Here is a 19,662-nt window from a genome sequence, read left to right on the forward strand (position 1 = left end):
GCTCTCTGTGGCGAGACTTTTTAATTCGGCTCGCATATGCGCCTCGAAGTTGGGACCCACAGGAAACCAACTTCAGCCGACCACCTCTGTGGTGACGGTGGGGTTCGAACACGGATCCTCGCGATGTGAGTCCGTCACTATGACCACTCGACCACCGCAGCGGCGTCCACGAAGACCTCCGACGCTTGTGCGAACCATTCTCATTGCATTCCGGTACGTTATCCAGTTCACATCCAAGGGCTGGGAAGGCTGGGAAAATCTATTGCCGGCCGGCCCTGGGCATGAAAAAATTTCGAAAGGCACACAGTGGGGGTATTTGACCCGCAAACCTAGCCAAAATTATTTTTACTTTTCATTTCGATATTTTACGCTGAAATATCAACTACTTAACCGTTAAAATATTAAAAAATAATGTTATGAACTATATTGTATAAAGTATTAGCGTACAATAATGTACAGTGTGTCTGTCGTGTAAGTGCTGCCTTTATCTCATCAAACGTCCTTCGTAGAGATACAGTTTAAATTTCAAAAATCCGTTCAAAAACTACCCCGTACCAGTTTTGACAGTGAAAATGCAGTATTTAACAAAGTAAAAAAATATTAATTTTTATACTGTCCCCTAACTTAGAATTAAAAAGTTGTTGCCCTGCCTCTACAAAATTTCCAAGTTTCTAACTGCGATATCCGTTGAGATATTTGAATTCACAAATCTAAGAAAAGTTGGGAGAGGACAGGATAAAAATGTAAGGAAAGGAGCGTTTCCCTCATTCGTTTTTGCTGCTCTTTCACTACTTTTCTCCAATTTTTTAATTCAAATATCTCAGCGTATATTGCACCTAGAAACATGGAATTTTTTGTGTTGGCCTCAGAAGATACAGGGCAAAAACTTTCTAGGTGGAGGTTAGAGGACGGGGGGGACAGTATAAAAATATACAGTCCAGACACACTTTGAAAACTGGTAATTTTTGAATGCCTTATGAACATTTCTTAAATTGGAATCATACGGCCGATTGGTGAGTTAACGGCCACATTAGCACTTACAGGACACACACACACACACACACACTGTATATTAGCATATATACAATCGAATCCAGTTTTAACGAATACCGTTATAGCGAAAATTTCGTTTTAACGAACACTTTTCTGTAATCTCCCAAATAAGTTTGCATAGGAACAATGCTAGGTAACCTGGAATTCCTTTATAACGAAATTTCGATTTAACGAAGTGATTCCTCCGGTCTCTTGATGTTCGTTATAACAGGATTCGACTGCATTACCAAACCGCCTCAATGATGAGTAAAATTCCTATGAGAAGAAAAACTCCAACGGACGTGAGAGATGTCAGCGTGTACTTTCTCAAACGTTGTGGAGATGATTTTATGCTCGTTTCATTATTGCTTTGCGTTTGATATCATTCGTTATGATTATTTATTTGTTAATATTAGCATGGCAATAACATTTCTTCATAATCTATAATATATAATCTTCATACATTTCTTAATTACAGTACATGCTTAAAAGTTTTTCACTGTTTCTTTCCAGAGTGCACCATTATTTCCTGAAATAGTTTGTGTGTGCGTGTGGTTTTTCTTTATCATGAAAACTTTCATGATAATTTTCATTTTATCTTAATCATTCCGCAAAAAAATGCCATATTACTGAAGAGATGTAGTGCATTCTTTCTCTGCTAATCGTAAAATTGTGTTACCGTGAATGAGTTATTTTTTTTGTTAATTTGATCATTTTTGCCACACCATTTTCACGCCACGGTCATTTTCTGCGCACGAGGGCTAATTAGACCCGGGAACTGCAATTTATTGCCGATTCCGAACGGCAGCCATTTTTATTTTCATGCTCACGGAGAGGTTGGTGCGCTAACCCCTGCCGCAGCAATCTTTTCCGTGGCCACGTCACCGTCTCTGTTGTATTTCCGCGTCAGGAAAGTTTCTGACAAGGACGAACCGGGTATCGAAACTGGTGACACCACTAAACATCCTTTGCTTTAGACAACACTACAACACATTAGTCTTATAAAGTTACATTATCTTGTTGTAATGTTTATCTATCACAAGGCATCAACAAACCAACCTAATATTGCCATTCAAATCCACACATCCTAGGCCATTCAGTTAATTAAGTAATTAATTGAAAATTTAGCATATTTACCAACACGACTGTTGAACGTAATCTTGTAGGAAGTGATAAATTCCCGGTTTATGACCAAAAATTAATAAATTAGAGTTTTCCTAATTTTACTGTCCGCTAACGGGGAGTGAAATACATTAAAGCGTTATTCCACTTGACCGGGAATCAGAAAAGTATCCGTTATCGGGGATTGTCCGTTAGGAGAGGTTCCACTGTATACAGTTGTATCCCGTTATAACGAATGCCAAGAGCCCGGAGGAATCACTTCGTTATAACGAAATTTCATTATAAAGAAATTGCAGGTTAACTAGCATTGTTCCTACGTAAACTGATTTGGGGGATCAGAAACGTGTTAAAACGAGATTTTCGCTATAACGGTATTCGTTAAAACGGGATTCAACTGTATTTAAAACCTGGTTTAAGCAACGAAATTTTCAACTCCTATCAAAATCACTCCTCTCGGTAGTTCTTCAGGTAAAAGAAGTTTTAAAAAAATCAACGGAATGACTGAAATTTGTTTTTTTTTTTTTTGGTTTTGCTTCAAATGACAATTTTCGGCAAATTTTGGAAAAAAATCACGGAGGAAAATTTTGAAATTTTGGAAAATAGAGTTGTAAATGGGGGGGGGGCGACCAGAGTTTGGAAAAAAGCGGTCAGAAAATGACCACGAGATAGTTCTAGTGTTAAATGGATAACCGTGAAAAATCTTGGCCTATAGAGGGAGTCGCGTATATCATCCCATGGTACGGAGGCCATGATTACACCATACCGTGAATGATTTTCTCTTCGCGTGACGAATCTATTATAAGTAAGTGTATTTAGTCTATCCATGGCACGAGGCTGCTCTTACAGTTCGGGATCCCGAAGAACGTTTAACAAGCTCTGCCGTTGTATTGAGCGTATTGAGAGGTCGTTTTGTGACGATCCTTTGTGTATTTGTTTAATGTCGGTATACCATTTTGGTTGAGGGTTTTTTGTCCTTTAACATACTGAGGAGACTAGAAGTGGCTATAGAAACGACCGCGGCAATTGCCAGAAATGGTAATGGACACGGGAGAAGAATAAAAGCGTTTACTTATTCTCCCTATGAGATGTTGAATTGTATCCTTTTGTGAATGTTTTTTGTACATTATGCTTAAAATACATTATTAGCCATCATTTCCGGATCGACAAATCAATGGTTATGGTGAGTAAATGAAGAAAATTTCTAGCAAAGATTAATGACGTTCAAAAAAAAAAATGAAAATTGCTTATTACTTTATATTTCTTGCTAAAAAAATGCTTTAATGACATTTCAGTATCAATATTATAACAATTTCAGGTTTCTTAGTTTAAAAAATGCATTTTAGCAAGCTTGGCGCCTTATTTATACACCAAAAAGTGTCAAATTGGAACGGTCATTTTTTTGTCCCCTGCCTCTCAAATTTTTTTTTTTATTTTTCTCTGTAGGCACATATCAATGGATTGTACCTTGAATTTTGTATTATGATAAACCATTAATGAAAAAAATACATATGCACCTGTTTTTTATGGCACAAAAATTGCAAATTTTTCATCATTTTCAACTTTTTTTTGCCAAAATTATCATCAAAATGAAATCACACAGTGAAAATACAAATACAACGCCACAACAGGCAAATTGCCCAACGAGGTGGCTGACTTAAGAACGTCATGGATCCCCGTGCCTCTACCTACTACTGCTACACCACACATGCACCCCCCCCCCGCGGAACCCCCCCAACGAATCGGTACATGCGGGAATGTGCGTGTACGTGTAGTGCAACCTGACGTAAAGTTTGTTTCTGTGTAATGCTTGTTATGTGTAGCGCTGTCATCTGCCCCCAGTTTTACTAACTATGAGTGAAGTGTTATGGTTGAATGATTTACCGTTGTAGGACTGTTGCTCTCTGTGGCGAGACTTTTTAACGGGGAGATCGGCTCGCATTTGCGCCTTGAAGTTGGGAACCACAGAAAACCAACTTCAGCCGACCACCACTGTGGGGTTCGAACCCGGATCCTCGCATCTCGAGTCCGGCACTATAACCACTCGACCACCACAGCGGCATACAAATTATTGATATATGCCTAGAGAGCAAAATAAAAAAAATTATGATTTTTTTCAGTGAAATTTGAGACGCAGGGGACAAAAAAATGACTGAAAAATGACCGTTCCAATTTGACGCCTTTTGGTGTATAAATAAGGCGCCAAGTTTGTTGATTCGCCTTTTTTAAACTAAGAAACTTAAAATTGTTATTATATTGATACTGAAATGTCATTAAAAAGCATTTTTAGCAAGAAATATAGAATAATAAGAAATTTTCTTTTGAACGTCATGTCTCCTTAAAGACTATTTCAAATATCTAAAAATGTGTAAGAAAATGCCATGTTCTTAAATAAAAATCATTGCGGGAATTCAGTCTCTTTCTTAGTCTTCCTTTTTACTTGGTCTCGTGTATACAGGGTGGTTCTGAACTCGTTGTACACACTTAAACAAGTAAAAGCACAGTACAAGAAAGATAAGTACACTGTACAATAATGTATATTATCTCCCCCCCCCCCAGAAATGGGCGCTTTTGAATTATTTTCACTCTCTCTTGGCACTCTTATCTTTTCCAACGTCCTCCCCCCCCCCCACACACACACACTTCCTTACCCAGAAGCCAGGTCGTTTTTGCTTATTGAATTGATTTTTTGAGTAAATTGTATTAGGGTGACCCAGTAGTGACCCAGGGCTAAAAAAAAATCACCGAAAATGCACATGTGTCCTGTTGTACATGTAACTTAAACCAATACATGCCCGAAACCACTGCAGAGTTGATTTTTAAATCAGAGTTCTTTTATTCCGGTTCAACGTACGGTCATCTAAATAATGAATCTTAAGGCGCGTATATACTACCGCGCCGAACTTGCAACGCACGATCTTAAAGCCGGGTTTTCCTAGGAGTAGGATATCTGCGCAGTGTGCAGCGTGAAAACGCTGATTGGTTAAAAACTGGAAATTCAGGTTATTTTGAGCAATCAGAGTTTTCACACTGCAGGCGATGTAGAAACCTGCTTCTAGGAAAACCTGGCTTAAAAAACCGATTCCAGGTGGGTCCAGTGAAAACAGCTCAAGAATTGTAGTACCGTACAAATACAACGTACAAATTACTGAACAACCAATTGCGAATGCTTTCATTGCATGATCCGCGCGATACTGTATACGCGCCTTTATAACGGCAATGGGAATGACTTATCGTGTGTACTAATGGCAAAATGCCGATTAAGCATAATAACCGAAACGTGATGGATTTAGTAAGATTTATCATGTTTACCAACGACGCTTGGGTATTATGCATAATCATCGGGGAAACAACGATGAATTTGGGAAAATTATCAAACTTGGCAAAATTGTCAAAGATTTTGTCATAATAACCGAATTTATCACACGTTTACCGTGAAATATATACTCTCCATGTCAATGAGGTTTCTATACAATCAATAGTTACATTACCATCGCACGCACAAGCGTGTTATCAAAAATTTTCTCCCAGTACATATTCCCTCGCACGGCTTTACGTATTCACCATTACATGAATCGAGAAGCTTCTGATCCGCCAACCTACCTGGGCTGCACCGAACAATAGTTTCGGCTTCGTAAATCAATACCACCGTATAATAGAGGAATGGGAGCCTCAACTCTCCAGCGGCGGTGGTCGTCACCATCATAGAACTGTTTTATTGCGCGTCACCCAGGATAGATGGATATATATATATATATAATATCCAGAGCTCTTCGACATGCGAAGCCTATCTCAAATAATCGAGAGGGTCAGGAGAGAGGCAAATAGGGGCGAGAAGAATCCATCATATCCCGGCATGCTCTCTCTGTCCACCCTCTGTTACATGTGAAGCAACCCTTAATTCGAAACGATTTGCTGGGCTATTGAGTCAGTCAGCACATGTTTACCCTCGTCACAGAAGAGGAGGAGGTGGAGAAAAGAGGGTTTTGAAGGCACTGTCGTATCCCAATGGCGATTAGAATGTTGTTCATTGGCGAGGCTTTAGTCCATCCAGCCTCCCTCACACCAGTGGTGTAGACACACACGCACGCAACAAGGAATGGTATAGAGAGTGAGACAGGAGGGTTAGGTCCCCCCCGCTTTCATCTAATCAACTGATTAAATCCCATCAAAGCACGTTATATATATTCCGCTTTTCAGCCATTCAATTCCCATCCGGATTCATTCGGAATCGCATCACAATGTCCGCGCGAACTGAGAGAGAAGGTCCATTGTGAAGTGATTTTAGCATAAATTAGGGAAAACGCTGGTTGTGTGTGTAAAGTGTCGACAAAACGCACATGTTAATTGCTCGTCGGGAATTGCGTTTTGTCAACGTTTCAGATTTTCTGAGCTGGAAAATATTCGCCCGCGAAATGAATGGAGTCGGAAAAGCGATTCCCGTACATTATGATACGTATCGTGGCTCTTTTAAGAGAAGAACTCGTTGGGCTACTCGCTCATATCCTGGAAAAATGGTAGCTATCTATTCATTTATATCATCAGTTCATTAGCGATGAGGGATAATTATGAAATTGCTAATGTTCGACATGATTGTTGTTGGAATGAAAATTCGATTCGATCTGTAAATCGACGGCCCAGTTCAAGGAGGCCCACGACTCAGGAAATTGCGCTTTTTTGAGATATGCACGTTACGAAGAACGGTGAGAAATGGTTCAATGTTGCAAAACAACAACAATTTCGCTAATACCCAACCTACTGTAATTGATTCCCGTTCAGTTGTCCTTGCAAGTTGAATCTTTAAAGCGATTTCCACACTGGTGCGCTACTACAAGGGATGCAGTGTGGGATAGGGTGCGAATGCGAGCCGATCTCCCCGTTAAAAAGTCTCGACACAGAGAGCAACAGGCCTACAACGATACAGTTATTCGTTCACTACACTTCCCTCATAGTTAGAAAAATTGATGGCAGGTGGCAGCACTAAACATATATAACAAGCTTTACACAGAAACAAACTTCTCTTAGGTTCACAACACGTACACGCACCTTCCAATAATGTACTAATTCGTTGGAAGTTCCGCAGAGGAATGTGGTGCATGTATGGTTTAGTAGTAGTAGTAGTAGCATGGCATTGGTTAAAAACCTGAAAATTTCAGGTTTTCTAACCAATTCGCCTTACATGCTGCATCGTTTGCAGTATTACGCCAGTACGGGCCGATCTTCCCTTGAAAAAAAAAAGTCTTGCCACAGAGAGCAACAGGCCTACAACAGTCCAAATATTCAATAACTAAACTTCACTCATTCTTCGAAAAATAGATGGCAGCACTATTAAAAGCATTGCACAGAAACAAACTTCAAGTTTGGTTCACAAAAAAGCACACGGACATTCCAACATGTACTAATTCGTTAGAAGTGGCGCAGTGTGCACCCTGCCCAAAAATGCACGATATCTCAAAACAGAATTTTGTCCCTCTATGTCCCTTAGCTCATTTTTGACAGCTCGTACAGTTCGAGAACAATTTGCATAATTTTTTCATATACATGTATGTGATAACTGTCTACTTAAATAACATATCTTCGAAGTTTCGAAAAATTTGGATATTGGTTGAACATGCTTTTCTGTTTGATTAATGTAAATTTCAAATCACAATAAATTTTGTAATTAATATAAATGCATTAACTTGATTAAATCAAAATAATTAAAAACTATAATTTTGGCAAACCTCATATGCCATGTGACAAAACATGGCATCCTATTTTTAGAAAAATTATTTCCGTTCATGGTCAGGGGAAAAGAAATCCAAATAGAAAATCGGGATAAAATTTCTAAAAACTCAATTTTTGAAAAATCATAAAAAAATCAAATTTCATTGTGAACATATTACGATGCTCAAAAAATGAGCAAAATACTATCAGATTTGAGCCTTGAATGTTTTAAGTCTGCGAGTCGGAATAGTTAATGCTTTGGATCACAAACAATGATGATTTTTTTGAAGTGAAACTTCTTTAGCTAGGAGAGTGCATTTTTGTGTGAGGGGAAAGAAAATTCATCACAAAAAGTGAAACACTTTCTTTTTCCCCCTCAAAACCCGTTCCGTAGAATAACTAATTGTGTAATGAAGTTCCGAGAAGTAGATGGGTTGTGATGAAGCGGGGGAGGGGGAAGCCCACCACAATTGAGGGTTGCCAACAGTCAAATCTGCCATACAAGGGATTTATAGGGGTTCAATTGTGATTCCATATGACGCCGAACTCGTTGGACTTCTACGGGGTGGACGATGTCTTGGGGTGTAAGAGGTCAATTAGATCAAGTGGGTCAAGTTCGGGAAGAGAGTAAGATTTGAGGATGATAAGGGGTCAACAAGATCAATCTTATTTAAAATTTCTAAATTAAATTTTAAATAATCAAAATTAAATTGAATTTATTTACGTGAAAGTGTATAGTCATGTCAAACCTAGAAGCTTCACTTTTATCGCGCGAGGTTTTCTCGTTTTTTTTTTTACGAACATCTTTTGCGGGCCAGAAGTTGTGCACTTCGGCTGCGTGGGATTTTAAAAATAACGTAATTCACCGGTCAATCTACCAATGAAAGTTCCCCTGAGTGTTCGTTACGCTAGTCGTAGATGATTGCGGTTGCGGCCCCATGCACTTCGAAATTGGGATTTTGGAATATTAGTCTTTCCAAACTGCGACTATCTTTCCGATGCTGGCAAAACGCTTCTACTCATAATGTAAAGGGTAATATTTTTTATCAAATCGATGATTTCTGGCTATCATCGCCCTCAACTGAAGCACACCCATAGGATCCCATGTTATACCCGTAGCTTCTATCTCCGACCTGGACGATTCCATCGCCCAGCAGGGGCCATATTGCCCACTTTAGGAAACACTACATTAGAGTTAGACTACTAACTACTTCAAGGTAGGAAAAACGAGTTTATGGGATCCTCAAGTGTTCATAAACATTCAGCTTCAGATAACCCGTACCACTAGCTTCTCCGAAGCATGAAAAATTGGTTTTGGCATCCAACAGTCCTTATAGGTATACATGTTTTTAGATACCCAGGACAACTAACTTCCTCCTAAGAATAAAAAACTAGTTTATGAGATTCATGTCTCCACAAATATTCTGGACCGCCTAATATCTAAAGTCATCAGAAACTGGTTTATGCGATCCACCAGCCTTCATAAACATACGGCTTTAGATACCCCGTAACACCAGGTTCCTTCGCAGCATGAAAAATTTTGGGATCCATCTGTAAATATAAGTATGTATTTTTAGAAACCCAGCACAACACCAACTTTCTCTGGGCATGAAAAACTGGATAGGATATACCAGTCTTCATAAACATTCATGTAAACATGAATGTATTATTACCAATCGGTTCTGAATTTCATCAGGGGAGATTGTGTATTTTCTACACAAAATGATTTGCATACCCTAGTCTTGATACTGATACGTTTCAAGATTATATCCATGTTAAAACATCATAACCACGCAAGTGGAAATCGAGCATGTCCATGGTGATTAACCTGAGCAAATGAAGGATTCTCGAATTCATTCCCAACCTTGTGTACTTTATATCGCGATTGTCGGCAGGAATCGGTAAAAGAGCTTCCTAATGATTAAATGCCATTAAAATTTTGGCTTTCATCCACCGTTTTGTTTGCGTGAAAATCCCCGGAAAAGGAAATATCCGCACACGAGAGAGATGGGAATCCGAGAATCCCCCTCGGGAGATTACCAAGGGGGAATCATCGTATTCCCAACCTCACATCTCTCCCTCTCTCTCTCCTTTTACCCTCACACTCCCATAATAGTACAATGCTGTATCTATGAGGATGAGTGGGTGATTCCGGAATCACCGAGAACAAGTGTATGTATCCATGTTCAGGAGTATTAGACATGGTACACACGTGTATACTCGACTCCCGACTCCATCTACTCCGGGACAAAGATTCGCGTTCTCTCGGCATCATCTTTGGAGTGGGAATTCTTAAATAAATATTAATATAGAAGCAAAATTTAAACGAACTTCTCTGTCCGGGTGGGGGGGGGAGACTATTTTACCCCTTACGATTACCCCTAGGGAATACGAGGCGGCGCTTGTAAGTAATGGCTCCTAATATCAGCCAAGGTTAGATTTTAACAATGTGGCCGCTGCTGGTACGTATGAGGACTCGTCCAGTGGCAGGGAATGGGATAGAAAAAAAGTTTATTGTTCCGTCCTGTAGCCTACTCCTTTCATTTTTCAGTACATACTTCCTTTACCTCATGAATTTTTGTTATGTATAGTCTCGTCCAATTTTTTTCCCCCACAAAATGCTTTAAGGTCAATCTAGAACAGGGGCTAGGAACTGACACGAAAAATAAGCAGTAATGGCGGGGGGAAAAACAAGTGAAGTACCGTAAACGCGGGATACACTTTGGCTACGTGTGTGTGTGTGCGGGGTGTTACTTTGTCCTAAAACAGAAACAAAAATGAATTTAAACATGCTTGCTACAAGCTGATTGCTTCAGGTTCGCATCTTATGCAGCGATTCCGCCATGCCGTAGCACTAGTTAGACAATTTCCACCTTCAATAGTGTTCTGATATTCACCGCTAGGTTGCAGCAGTGCTGTTTTCATAACTCCGTTAAATACATGTTTTTTTTTTTTTGTTAAAATTTCGTTCGTACAACGAATCCAGTACATGTTTCAGTTTAGGTAAGTACCAAATTTTAAAACCAATATCACCCTGATTAAGAATACAGGGTGTGTGAAGTTAAGTCTTTAGACACCCTTTATCTCTTGAACCGTTGGTTACAGAAGCATACTTCCAGTTAGAAAATGTACCCAAATAACATATATGTCGAGATACAAGATTTAACTTTTACATGGGCCCCCTGTTCTCTAACTTCCAATTAGAAAGATGTTGGCCTGTCTCTCTCTCTCTCTCTCTCTCTCTCTCTCTCTTCTGCTCCCAACAAAAACATTCTACATTTATAAGTGCAATATTAACTGAGATATTCGAATTCAAAAAACCAAGGAAATTTTGGGGGAAAAAAGCGTTAAATGCGGGTGAAACGGTTTTTCCGCATTTACAGCTGTTTTTCCCCAAACTTCTTCCGTTTTTGGAATTCGAATACTTCGGTGAATATTGCACTTAGGAACGTAGAATTTTTTTTGTTGGGATCAGAAGAGAGACAGAGATCGGTCAACATCTTTCTAATTGAATGTTAAAGGACAGGAGGAATCATGTAAAAATTAAATTTTGTATATCGATATATATACGGCCCCTAGTGAAATGAATGACATATCTGACTCCTACTTATTTCTAGGATACGCATGCATATAACGCATGTTCAGTGTATATAATATTGCCCCTTATGCATTTCAAGGGGGTGCACAAGCGTCCGACGCATGTCCAGAGGTAATAACCATATGCATGTTCAGGAATAGGTGAGCGTCTTACCCATTTTCAAGAGTACGCAAGCGTATCAGTGAATTTGCGTTAATCCCGGTTTGTGTCAGGATTGGCCAACAGAACCCGATTTGAACCCGGTCAACAGAATAAGGATTGGCCAACAGCCCCGGTTTCTCAGTAGCATGATCTGATTACTCGATTCCACGCGCGTGCCCCCATGTGTGGTCGCGTACCGTAAATCGGCTATGATTTTATAAGTGAGATGAATGTGTTTTCTTTTGAACTTTTGGGCCTTTTTTTTTCGACGAAACCAATGGGGAAACTAGGAACTGGCCTACTTTTGGAAGAAGATTCCTGACGCTCATATTTCATATTTGGCCCAAAGCCGCATTGGGGCCTTAGGGCCGGCCAACAATCTCCGTATGACTTGAAGACGCAGTACGAGACACCCAGAGGGCCAACTGAGAGCCTCCAACGAAAGAACAAAGTCCCACTTGTCTGGCCTCACGGCCGGCCGGCAAGCCCGGCACGACTTGATGAATGGAGGAGGCTTAACTCAACTGCTCTAAGGAAAGAAGTTAGTTACTTCTGTAGCGTTGGAGTCTAGTCTAGCGTTCTCCTGAGACGCGAACCAGCTTATATCCCCTAGGGGAACAGAGCGGGGCTACGGTTGGTCTGGAAGGAAGTCTAGCGCGCTTGCCCGACAAGGGTGAGGACGTAGTTTCATTTTCCCGTAGAGGCAGTTCAATTTTCTTTCCTGAATTCACCTTCGCATCAGCCAGCTGTTAAAATCTTCAGTAAAAAAAAAATTGCCACATAACAATTATTGCCACGGAAACAAACTTTACGTTACATTCACAATACGTACATGAACATTCCAACGTGCACTAATTCATTAGATGATCCCCAGATTAATATGGACGAGGGGCATGTCTGTTTTAGTAGTAGTAAAAAATGGACTTTACGTAAGATTCGGCTCGATGAAACCCCGAGTACTATTTCAGGGTTCCCGTGGCTGAGTTCCCGTAAAAAAAATTCCAGAATAAAAATAATTTTTTTCTCCATCTCTCAAACAAGACGCTGCCAAAGCCCGAAGACTCTTAAAAGGAAGCCGTTGCACCAGACCGAAAATCAGACATACGTACATACGTATAAAGAGGGATGCGGATGGGCACAAGCTGTTGCACTCCACCCACGGTGTTGGCAGATCCACGGAATAAGCAATTACTGATGCTGAAAAGCTTTTCGTTAGAATTTCCCAGTCGAAGTTTACTGTTCTGCCGGGCTGTAACACAAATATTTTCCCTCCATCGTCAATTCACTCGGATCTATCTCTATCTAGTCAATGGAGAGTCGTCAGTGGTTGGCGGCGGTGGTCGGTTGGATTTTCTGATGAGGCACACTCGCAAGCAGGAGAGAGGCGGCCCTCCTTTTACCCATGGTTCTTAGTATACACACACGACTGTCCTAGAATTTACTTCACTCGGGAATATACCGACTCTGAGTCGTCGCATTTATACACACACACACACACATATATATACCAAACATGCGAAAAGAGGATTTTCCTCTCTTTTATTCAGTCGATTGAGCATTGATTGAGTGAAGGATGAAGAGCGTTGCTTAAAATGTGTCGGCACCAGTCTATGAAACACGTGTCTACATACACAAGAGCCATTTTCTCTCACTCTTTCTCTATGTAAGGGGGGGGGGGGGTTGTTTCTCTTCAATCGGTAAAAGCTTGGAAGTCTCGGGAAATTAAATTCTTTTGAGTTTGGTGAAGGGCGTGTTAAATTCCCAAATGTATTCACGGTCTAGGGTTCGAATGGCGGCTTGTTGTTGTCGTCGTCGTCAATGAACAAGAATAAGAAGAAGACGTAAGTGAATTTAACGTGATGATGATGTGAATCGACGACGTGGAACAACAAACTTTTGAAGAAAAAAAAGAAGAAATGACAAAAAAAAAAAAATGTATGGATGAGAAAACCTTTGATGTTTTTTCATTTAAAACGACGCGATGAATAAAAGCGATGCGTCGACATGAAAAACCGGTTTATACGTAAAATTTTAAAATAAAATTTTTCCTCGAGACTTTGGTATTGGCGCTGCGAAAATGTTCTTTGAAGTTTCCTTGAGGAAAATGTCTTTAATCAATTTTCTTTGCGATGCTTTTATTCGGGGAAAAATAAAATAAATGAAACGTCTTTAATCGGTTACTCCTTTTGAAATTATACTCCCCGTAAGACGCCGTTATTATAACAGATTTCACATCCCTCACTATTTCATTCGATTAAGTTTTCTTCTTTAAAGTTATATTTTAATAAGTGAAATATATCGAAATTTAAGAAATGCATACTGAGAAATACTCATATAACTCTGTTACTACGATATCGAAGGGACTGTGTAAAATTGCGTCGCTATAGCTGGAGTTGACATTTTCGAGATATTGATTTGAAATATATATTATCAGATGTTATTAAGAAATGGTAATTGTATACAAATACAGTAAAACCTCGACATAATGATATTTTACGTATCAAGAAAAAAAACCCCATCGTTGTAGAGGGATCATCGTTATATCGAGAGGCACCATTATCATGCATTCATGTGCCATGAAAGAAGCTCCGTCTTGCATAAAGATTGTTCCAGTGTTACCATAATAAAGAACTGGATGGTTTCATAATATTCTTTATTATACACGAGACGAAAAAGTGTTGGACTCCTGCTGCCACATATCAAATAAAAACAAAACTATCTCATAATTCTGAATTGAAAATTGCTTTATTCATTTGAAATCGGTGTGCAGCGTCAGAGCGAACGAAATTCGGTATGATACCACGCATTGTTTATTTCAATGCTGCACACCGATGTAACTTTTTACCGGTTTACTATGCCCACTGTATAATTTTAATTATTACTTTTCGTGTAAAGGACATGAATGTGAATAGAGTTGATGCGGCTCATAACGTTTCCTAAAAAAAAAACCCGTCATTAAAAGAACATTGTAGGCGAGGGACTAAGTCAGTGAGCAACCAAAAGAATGACTTAGAAAACAAGTGACCAGTGAGTGAGCGACTAAGAAGGTGATGTGCAAGCATCTGAGTAACGGAAAAATGGAGACAGAGGTGTATTTACAGGGGTGGGGCTATAATGAGCGGGTTATGTCTCAGAGCTACAAATTTGAAGGATGAATGGTCAAGAAAATTAGACTAGAACGGGAAAAAGACGGCAAAAGCTGCGTAGCCTACAGGCGGCAAAACCATGAATCCACCTCTGAGTATTCACCTACCTAATCATTTACATCCATCCACCCAGACTTCAATCTTTCCTAATACATCCACAACATCTTAATGCTAAAAATCAATCCCCACAAAGGAATCCATTTCTCTTCCGACACACGATCCCTACGTCTATTGCAAGTCAGAAACACTAAAAAATCATTCATTCATTGTCGCGCGTCGAGGCTATTACATTATCTGTTGCGTTTCCTTCTCGGAATAAGTCCCAGAGAGAGAGAGACAGGAGATAGGACTCTCGGAATATCTTTTGGTTGCTCACAAGAAAAAAGATAGATCTTTTCTCTTATATCTCCTTTAATCACTTGAGAGTACTCGAAATCTTGTGCAACCGACCCGGAGGAAAGTAAAAGTTTTGAATCCGTGTCAAGATGGAGAACATTCCCATGCAACCATTTTGCTTCTGGGTTTTGGCAGATGGTCTTACATCTTTTCTTTTCTGGGAGTGGGGGGGTCCCTTGTATTGATGAAGTCGCTATCTCTATCTCTTTTTATTCCTTTTTCCTCCTCCGGATCTCACGTTGTTCCTGATATATTACCTCCAGGATATATCTCAATCATTCCTCAAGCTCTCGGTCCCTCCATATATCCACGAGAAAAAAAAATATATATATATATAAAAGCCAATCTTATTCTTTCTATCTTATCTCCCCTCGGTGTGCAACATTATTTGCATAGAGAACGGAGATAAAACAAAAAAAAAGTGGTTGAATTAATTGAAAAAGTTCCGAAAAAGTCCTTCTCTCCCCCTAGGAGAACCAATCATAAGACAGTCATTAATCTCCTTGTTGTCCTCCATATTTTTTTTTTTTTTTTTTGTGAGATAACTGAACGTTTACTTTTGTATCTCTTTGTTATCTCTCGATTTTACGAAGGCGTTACTGTGAAATTGTGATCATCTTTTGGGAAGAGGTTTATTAATTAGAGAATCCGATGTTATAATTAATTAATTTTTTTTTTTCGATTTGAGTGTGTTTTTATCTCGCTTTTAAATTGTTATCTCTCTTTTATTTTTATTCAAGACGCTGTAACTGAGTTATTAAATTTTAAATTTGATTTGATCAACGGCAATTCATACATTTCTTGGATGAATTAGGCGTCAGTGATCCGCGTAATTTGGATGTTTTAAAATCTGCCTTTCAAATATTTATGTAATTTTTTTTGGATATTTATCTAGTAGATGTTATTTCTGTAAAAAAAAAATTTAATTTAAAAAAATGGGATGAAATACGTTATTTTTTTTTTTACTGTATAAATGAAAGCATTTAATGAGTATATATTTAATGTTTGAAATTTAAGGAAATTTAAATTGGAATATTCGAGTTTTTTTAAAATTTGCTCTGAATTTCGTTTTGCGACTAAATTTTTACGTGGATGTAATTTACGCTTAGGTGGATCCTGATGTATTTAAAAGCCCTTAATCAATGTTATTTTGATTTAGAAAATTATTTTTCCATATTAAGTATGATTATTTTCGTTATTATTGGATTTTATTTTTTACAATGATGATAAAATGAAATATATATATATATATGCATATATTTCATTAATATACATTTTTATTATAATAAATTGGATATTTTATAGTTTTAGAAATTTACTGAATTCTTTCATTTTTTGTGATTGAATTCTTGGATGTGATTGGATGATTTAGGCGCTGCAGGGAATTCTGGTATATTTAAACCTGAAATAAATGTTATTAAAAGTTAGAAAATTATTATTTTTTTATATTAATTGTTAGTTTCGTTATTATTAAATTTTAGAAATTTTTATGTGAATTTTTGAAATTGATTTGGTAAGTAAAAATGAATTGGAAAAGATATGAATACTTTCGGAGCTTTTACAATGTTTATAAATTGAAATTTTGTTAAAGTTAAAAAAACAAAAATCAGGGATTAAATGTAAGTTATTTCTCGCTGTATACAGAAAATGAAGACATTCAATGAATATATATTTGATATTTAGAGTTTAATTGAATACAGTCGAATCCCGTTATAACGAACTCCAAGAAACTGGAAGAATCACTTTGTTGTAACGAAATTTCGTTATAAAGAAATTCCGGGTTACATAGTATTGTTCCTATGTAAACTTATCTGGGGGTTAGAAAGGTGTTCGTTATATCTGTATTTATCATATATAAATATATAGTTTCATATCTGAAAGATGTTCGCTATAACGGTATTCGTTAAAACGTGATTCGACTGTATTTTAGTTTTCTAAATTTACTGAATTAGAATTCAAAAACGAAAGAACTTTCATTTTTCGTGAAAGTAATATAGGCCAGTGGTTCTCAACCGGGGCCATATGCTTCCCCCCCCCTTGGGGTCCTGGGATATTCTAAGGGAGCCACAGCAGAAAATCAAATGAAGGGGGAGCCATGACAGGTGCTCAAGGAGGTCACAGAGAACCGTGGAGAAAAATGTAGATGCGGAAAGATATGTTTTTTTTAAGTGAAAATTTAGTGGGGGAAAAATTGACCAATTTTTAGCAAAACTGCCCTTAGAACCAGGGTCATCTTAACACATGTACCAATCCAGACATTGTCCATGGGACCTTATATCCACGGGGTGCCTACTCAGTACCGAGTAAATGAAAGTGCCCGAAATGGGCAGAAAACTGTCACGCAACAATGGTTTGAGGGCCTCAACAATCACTTTTAGAATATTTACTTTGGTTACGGTTACTTTGAGGTAGTGTTTCAAGGGGTTGTAAGGTTATCAAAAAACTTTTTATATCGTTCCCGTTTGGTTTACTGTGGGTTTCAAATATGTTTATTCGTTTGAATGGTTTGCCGCTTCTTTAATCCTGCCAGTAATTGAAAACCCGGGCAGCGCCGGGTATTATAGCTGGTTATGAGTATTTTTGGAGTTTTTGCAACGATGAGATAAAATGGAATATACAAGGTTTGCAAAAAGTCCGTAGAAACTTTAAAAATTCGTAAAAACCGGAAAAGTAACCGAAATAAAAAAACGGTTTGCAGGGTTAGCATCGCTACGTCACGGGGAATTTTTTTAATAAAATAAAACAGGAAAAAAAATAACTCAAAAACATCCGATAGGTGGCGCTGACAAGTCGTAGAAAAGATACGCTAATAACGACCAGAATGCCTCCAAATCGTTTAGTACAGCACTATGTGTTCCACGTGACCACCATCACAAGGATAACACATTGCAGGAGAGTCACAAATGCAGCAGGTCCACATACACGGTTTACAACGGTGAACTGATTGTGGATTAGGAGCGCAAGTTCTTATAACGGTCTCATTTGCATATTTCCACCGAATTCGCTCGTTCCAGCGCCACCTATTGGCTGATGTTTGAGTTTTTCCCCTGTCAAAAAAATTCCCGTGACAGCGATGCTAACCCTGCAAACCGTTTTTTTATTTCTGTTATTTTTCCGGTTTTTATTCATTTTTTTAAGTTTCTACGGACATTTTGCCCACCCTATACATATACAGGGGGAATAGCAAACAGGGACATTTTAGTGACGAACCGTTGATCCTAGAATAATGTGTGTGTGGTACCTTTTTCCCTTCCCGCACACCCTTGGATAATACATTATTCATGTTAGAAAATTCAGATTTTTGTACTCTGTAATTCATTACATTAATTATCCAATAATTAATTTCTGTAAATTCTATTACTTATTTTTAATGTCTTTTAGGCTATGGCTAATATTTAATTTTGGCTTCATCTTTTGGATATTAATTCAAAACGAAACTAAAAAACCATTTTTCAACATCTTTTTGAGATTTGGGAAAAAAGATTCATTGAAAATTTAGGGGGGAAAAACAACGTTAAATGCGGGTAAAACGGTTTTCCCGCATTTAGAGCTGTTTTTACCAAAATTTCCCCCATTTTCCGCATTAGATATCTCTGTGAATATTACACTTACAAACGTGGAATTTTTTTAGTTGGCATCAGGAGAAACGAGACACCAACTGTCTGATTGCGTTTTGGGCACACGGGGACGATATAAAAAGGTATTTTTTAATAACTACACAACCCCTTGAAATAAGAATGACATATCTGAATAGTACATGCTATTTGAAAAAATTTTCTAATTGGAAATATACCTCAAGGATCAACTGTTCGCCGCCAGTAAAGTCAAAAAAATAAAAATCGGGATAAATATATGCTATATTTCCTGTATAAATGAAGGTATTTAATACGTATATAGTTAATATTTGAAATTTAGGAAAAAAATTGGATGTATTGTAGTTTTATAAATTTACTTAATATTGTTTTGTTACTAAATTTCCAAATGGATGTAATTTAGACGTTCCTGCGGTGAATTCTGGTGTATTTAAAACCATAGTAAATGTTGTTTTAATTTAGAAAAAAAAGTTCATATCAATTATGTATGGGTTCATTATTATTAAATTTTAAAAACTTTTAAATGAAATTTTTGAAAGTGATTTCGTAAGTAAAAATGAATTGAGAAAGACTATTATTAATATTTTTCGAACTTTTCCAATGGTGATGAAATAAAATACAGTAAAACGCATCTTAACCGACACCCCTCAGATGCGGTCATCCCTCTTTTACGGCCAAATAATAATTCCCCCTTTTGTATAATAAAAGCATGCGTTTCAAACCCCCTGATCAACGGTCACCCCGTTTTATGGACGAATTGTTTTTTGACCCGCCGGTGTCCGCAAAAGAGAAGTTTCACTGTAATTATTTTTAACAAGCATTTCTTGGGTCAATTAATGTGTTTTCAGCAATGTGTGAGACAAACAATACGTTTTCAGCAATTCATCTGGCAATTAATGTGTTTTCAACAAATGAATTTCGTTGGTGAAAC

At 38.0% G+C, this 19,662-nt stretch overlaps 1 protein-coding gene across 4 annotated transcripts in view; it reads right to left on the reverse strand.

The window, feature by feature from the left end:
* Positions 1-19,662, reverse strand: part of fuss (SKI family transcriptional corepressor fussel) — a 103,953-nt gene that overhangs the window by 39,251 nt on the left and 45,040 nt on the right. The window lies entirely within an intron of this gene.

This window comes from Pholcus phalangioides, unplaced genomic scaffold (genome assembly GCF_987345545.1).
Source record: "Pholcus phalangioides strain wild (caught in Gottingen) unplaced genomic scaffold, Ppha-v1.0 ptg000003l_1, whole genome shotgun sequence".
NCBI lineage: Eukaryota > Metazoa > Arthropoda > Arachnida > Araneae > Pholcidae > Pholcus > Pholcus phalangioides.